This window comes from Drosophila gunungcola, chromosome 3R (assembly GCF_025200985.1).
Source record: "Drosophila gunungcola strain Sukarami chromosome 3R, Dgunungcola_SK_2, whole genome shotgun sequence".
NCBI classification, from domain to species: Eukaryota; Metazoa; Arthropoda; class Insecta; order Diptera; family Drosophilidae; genus Drosophila; species Drosophila gunungcola.
The window spans coordinates 22,205,295-22,211,294 of NC_069139.1; the positions used below are offsets into that span (position 1 = coordinate 22,205,295).

At 39.0% G+C, this 6,000-nt stretch overlaps 1 protein-coding gene across 3 annotated transcripts in view; it reads right to left on the reverse strand.

Moving 5' to 3' along the window:
- LOC128252315 (octopamine receptor beta-3R) overlaps positions 1-6,000 on the reverse strand; it is a 43,371-nt gene extending 37,371 nt beyond the window's left edge. Inside the window, exon 1 of one of the 3 annotated variants that reach the window (XM_052979950.1) lies at positions 5,517-6,000. The gene's annotated coding sequence lies outside the window, so the exon portion shown is untranslated. Of the gene's footprint in view, positions 1-4,889 lie in introns of all 3 variants that reach the window. The other 2 variants (XM_052979949.1, XM_052979952.1) reach the window with 2 other exon arrangements.

Below are 6,000 nucleotides of genomic sequence, written 5' to 3' on the forward strand. Positions count from 1 at the left end.
GTTATATGGGGAATAAAGTGGATGGATTTATTTCTCTAAGTGCTATAGAAATATGTGTGGAAATCAGCAAAGTGTATGATACCATTAACAAATTCAAAAGATAAACAAGCAACTCAACTGTTATGTTTTTAATCCAAGAGGAACTTTTCCGCTAACCTCCGTTCTGCAATGCCAGCACTCCACTTTATTTGGCTTTGCCACATTACAATATTATAAACAATAATCCGTTCCAAGGGGCCGAACACAAACGGAACAATTCCTGGGATGCCAGGAGGGCGCCGGGACACTTTGACACACTCTTCCGTTGAAACTCACCCAGATGTCCCGGGATGTCGAGCGCCACTTAATGACATAAACACTGGCAATGGCCGTTGGCCCGTGAGTTGTGGCATCTGGGGTTGTGGCATCTTGGGTTGTGGCATCTCGAGGACTTAGGGACCAGCCCATTTCAGCCGGAGCTCCGGCGGAAGTTGTCCTAATGAGAAAAGCGTTGAGCCGCCAATCCGCCAATCCGCCAATGTCCTTTTTGCTCACGAATAACCACAAAAGGCACAAGTTTGAAGGGAGAGCGAAACGCTGGCACTAATATTATTAATTTGCAACTTTTGTTGTGCCAGAGCGAGAGTTAAGTCAAAGGCAAATATCATTCGTGGCATTTAGTGGGCAATAAAATACGCAGACACGAACGAGGAATTTCCATTTCCATTTCCAGTCGAGTGCTCGGGCAAAATGCGAAACTGATTTAAATGCTTTCTTAAGCGTATTTCCGGTTTCGGTTGTAAATATTTGCTTAACTGATTGCACAGAGGAGAGTCGAGCGAGGAACACTTTTTCGAATTAAGTCCTTGTTGCTGTTCAGATTGCTTTTTGTGGTTGCTTTACTCTCGCATTCTGTCTGCTTTCGATTTGTGCAATTGACATGTTTTTATTAAACTTTTCATCGATTGGGCAACAAATGGTGTGCAATATGAAACACAAGATTTGTGGTCAACCCAGACGAATTCGTTGCTCAAAACTTGCAACAAAGTGCGAACAATTTGCGGTTAATAAAAACCATTAAAAGCAATCTCGAACAGAACGTGTGTAATTGGAAATCAACTAGAAAGTGTCAGGCAAAGGTTTGTGTCAATACACCGAACTGTACACAGACTGACAACGTTCTTTAATTGAATTTTCAATCATCATTTAAATCGGGTAAAATTGGCATCATTACGCCGGCTATGAATTTGATTAGCTTATGGCTAAATCCAACAGACACGCCAAGAACAACAATGGCATGCGAAAATGCCTGAAGACATTCATTCTATTTATCATTTATCCAGCCATTTATCGAAAGACATTCGAGATGCCGCCCGGGGTCTGGGGTTTTGGGGCGGGACTGATGAGATATGGCCAGAATTAATGGTGGCATTTACATTTAAAACATTTATGCGCAAATATTTGCCGGCTTTAAGAGGCATTAGCCGTATCGGGCGAGGCATATTGTCTTACATTCGGTACGGGTAACGGTCTGCACCCCGAAATCCCACTGAACTCGAAACCATTCGAAAGTTTCCAGCAAATAAAACAACCATACACGAACGCATGTATGACTAAACAATCTGAAACTCGACTGTATTAGTTGAATTCAAACTTTTTCGAGCGTAACTTGAAAAGTTTCAATTTGTGCATGACAATCTCCGTCTGTCTGGCGGTCTGTCAGTAGTCCTCTGTCTCCATCCAACTGTCTATCTGTCGGCGCTTGTACGTGTGGGTTGGACCGTATGTTTTGTTAGTTCCCTACTGCACTGCCGGAAAAATCATGGCGAAATGCATGGAAAGCCTTTTAAGGCACAGAGTATATCCACCTTTAAGAGACGATATAACTTTAGTTTTAACACTCAAACACACAAAAAACGACACTCTTTTTACTTAAAACTAGTGATTTCAAAAAAGAAAAATTTAAAATAGTTTGTAATAATAAATATATATAATTAATAATTGGTAATAAATTCAATTGGACCTGATGTGTTTTAGTTAACTACTGCACTGGGTGTAAGACCATAGCGAAAATTATTTAAATCCTTTTAAGGTAAAGAAGATATTTACCTTTAAACTAACTTTAAACAACGTTTAAATATTCAAACTCACTAGAAACAAACACACGGTTTACTTAAAATAAGTGTTTAAAAATAAAAGAAAATGTTAATATTGTTATCGACATTGGGAATTTTTAAACTTGGTAACCAACGCACCAACAAAAAGAAAACATTAAAACTATTATAATCATCATCAATTCTTTACATAAAATATTATATCCTATTTTTAAGTTAATTATTATTATTATTATTATTATAGGACAAACTTTCTTAAATGCCACTAATGCATGCCATTTTGGTAAAAATGGAACCATTTTGTATTTCTATTGCAATCAAATCTACTTCAACATACCATGAAAACTCTAATAAATTCTAACCGTTTTTCTTGGAATGTGGTACAACAAATTCTTGAAAATTTAGTTTCTTGATTTCGTAAAATGTTTTTCCATCTGCAATAAGTTTAGAGGTCGAGTAAGAAAGTTTCTGCAACTCAGAGAATAAGCCGAGTTTTCAAGCAATCGACAGAGAACTTGGGGGCTTTTGCTAAATTTGATTTGAACGGCGGCCTGGCCGAATTTCAATTAAATGCAGGTGCTCTCGTAGGTGCAAATTGCAAGTCGAGAAAATCGATAGCCAGACTCAGGTGGCATGCAAGTCAGCCACTCAGCCAGTCAGCCAACCCATTCACGAATGCGAAAAAAGGCCAAAGGCTGGCGGCCAAAGGTGAGTCCTTTGGGAAGGTGGAGAAGGATGTAATAGAAATGGCCCTGTACCTGAGCCGCCGGCAGAGCGAATCAAGTGCCAAATGCCAAATGGCATCCTGACCTGACCCAGCGGCATGAGCAGAAGTGGCAGCGGGAGCAGGAACTGGATCAGCAGCCAAGTCAGTGGATGAACTCGACTGGCGGCAAATGGCGTGCACTGTGATACGGGAATGGGAAAACTAACGAGAGGAAATTGTGTTTCAGAAATGCAATGAAAAATTATTGTGGAGCAGTGAAGCGGTCACGGATATTTGTCAGTAGTGCAAAAAATTGATATGAAAGCGCTTCAAGTCGAGGAGAGCGATGCTGTGTCTTACTGCGTTTCAAATAAGAGCTATAAATGGGTTCATAACATGTGAGAGATAGAATACTCTCAGTAACTCAGTAACATGTTTGTTTCAAATGAAATTTAATTTACATACTTGCAAGCTGAACAAATAAAACCCCGATACCAACTTAGATTTTGTTGTTACTTAAGAAATATTTTTTATAAATAAAGGATTTAACTTTTTTTATTGGAAAAAAAAACAATTATTCTTGTATTATGTTATACTCTTTCACTAAATTTTTCCTTTTGAAAACGTACTTTTTCTTTTTCCATTAAATTTTGTTAGTAAAAGCCTGACTATTATGTAGATGTAATAAAAGCACAAAGAAAGTAACCAAAATAAACACATGAATGTTGCCTATACTTTAAGTTAAATAAAATGTTTGTAAATGGCTCTGGATTTGTATGATTAATTTCGTAGCCATTAAACTTAATGAGAAAAGAAATGAAAAGTTTTTCATTTTATTTTTAATAAACGCACATCTAGATTGTCTTCAAAATGTAACCCTGGTTCCCAGACTTTATTCCAAAAAAGAATACAAACATTCTTTGTTAGCTTTTTTAAAACAAAGTGTGTTACGTTTATCTTCATCGCCAAAGCGAAGAATTATTCTTGTCAATACATTTTGTAATAAACTAAGATTTAATTTTTACAGCGTGCACCAGCGTTTGCTAAACCCTTTTGCTACAATTTTCCTTTTGCAAATCTAATTTATATATAAATTTTTAACATATTAATATTTTCTTAATTTATGAAGCTCAAATTAAAGCTGTCAAAAATATTGATATGATTGTAAATTTAACAAGTTACTTTATGGCCAAAGAAAGTAGTGCAAGTATACTTAAAGTTTACCGAAATATTTATAAACGGAGTCTGGAATTGTATGGTTAATTTAGAAGCTATTTATTTTAAGGAGAAATGAAAATGGAATATATTGTTCATTTCTAATCAACACACATACATATTGTCAACAAGATTTCACTATGCCCTTGGTTGTCAGACTTTGTTCCAAAGTGATATTTCCTTAGCTGGCTTTGCTACATTTATCTTAATCGCCAGAACCTAGAAATATTCATGTTAAGTTTAAGCTTAATTAAGCTATTTCATTTTATTTCTAAAAAACACACATCCAGATTGTCTACGAGATTTCATTGTGCCCTTGGTTCTGAGTGATATTACCCTAGTATGCTTTGCTACGTTTATCTTAATCGTCAGAGACGAGACGGCCGACTTGAAGCTAATAAAATAAATTGCTTTGAATACAGGATGGCCTAGTGAATTTTTAACCACTGTTCATTGTGCGATTTGTATCATTAGGAGACCCAGACAAGCCCGTAGATTGTGGGCTGTTGGTGGCAGACTGGCAGAGGAGCTGGTTGTCCAGGCCGACGGCGGCAAATGTTCGTATTTAAAGTGCCGGCCAACTAAGGTTCTCAACTTTATTAAAAAGGTAGCGGCAGACGGTGGCACCAGTGGCAGCAGTGGCATTGGGCGGTGACCCCAGAGCCTGCCGCTTAACTAGACAGCAGTTTCCAGTTTACGTAACCACTAAAAATGGCGCTCAATGTGCCTTTCGCTTGCCGAGTTCCCTGTTCTGTGTGTGTCCCTGTGCCTACTTGTGTCTGTGTGCGCTTTTCCTGCTTCTCTCTCAGTGTTTTTCACGTTTTCATGTTTTCACGTGCAGCGGTATGAAGGAGAAGTTTTTATTGTTCGCTTACTTGCTCAACACGCGCCCAACGTCCGCCCTTGATGATGAGCGGTGGAGTGGCGGCGGCTGAGGAGGCGGCAGGATGAGCCCGCGAGCCGCGACGCCTTCATTGTCCTTCCTGATTTGCCTCCTGACGCTTATGCGGCTCTGCCTCACCAAAATAATGAAACTTTTGCCGTCTCTCTGTTGCTTTTATCGCAGTTTATTGTTAATGCTGTTCTACTTGCTGCTGTTTTTGTTTTGGTTGATAACAGCTCAAACTTTTAACACGCGCGGTTCGTAATTTTTTAATGTCTGCGATGTTGTGATATTCTTTTTTTTGTCAACTTTTTTGGCATTCTTATGTTATTGTTTTTTTTTTTGGGTGTATGCCAACAATTTAATTTGTCATTAGCCCCGAACGCGGGTCTATTTATATTGCTGTCCGCATTCGAATATAAAAAAGAACACCCAAAATCGATTTGTTAAAATGGAATTTCTTTTTGATTTCCAAACCCACTCCAAGAAGAAGTTTCCCGTAATTTGCCGCACGTTTCTCCTTTTCCTTTTTTTTTTTCGTTTTTTTTTTTTTCGTATATATATAAAGTATAGCGTAAAAACGTACAAGACGACCCACAACTCACGGCTTACGACTTACGGCGGTCATAAATGGAGTTTCGTATCGGTTTTTGTAGAGCCGCAAAATCGAAACACGCACACGCGAACTCCGCTGTCCAGCCGGTATTTCCTCACATACAAAATTGTGTTTATTTTTTTGGTTTTTGGTTTTTCTACCACTTGAGACAGATGCCAAGAATGTAACAACAACTGTCACTGGCACTTTGGGTTACGTGTGTGACAAGTGGCCACAGGTTTCAATTGGCTTTCGTTGTGGCTTTTGTGTTTATTGCTGGCTCGCAGGCCTTTATTGCTGGCCCGTTTTGTCAGCAATGCGTGGCGATGAGCGCCTGCTCTCGTAACTGGCCACTGACTGAGTTGGGCCAAGACGGCGGGCCAAGTCCTTTGGCGGCAAATCAACACAGGATGCGGCGAATTCGAGGTAGAGAGCTTCTGCGCAATGCTTTTTGGCGGGAAAAGGGATTTTTAAACATCGAACAGAGTGGTTCAGAATGGTAGTAGAA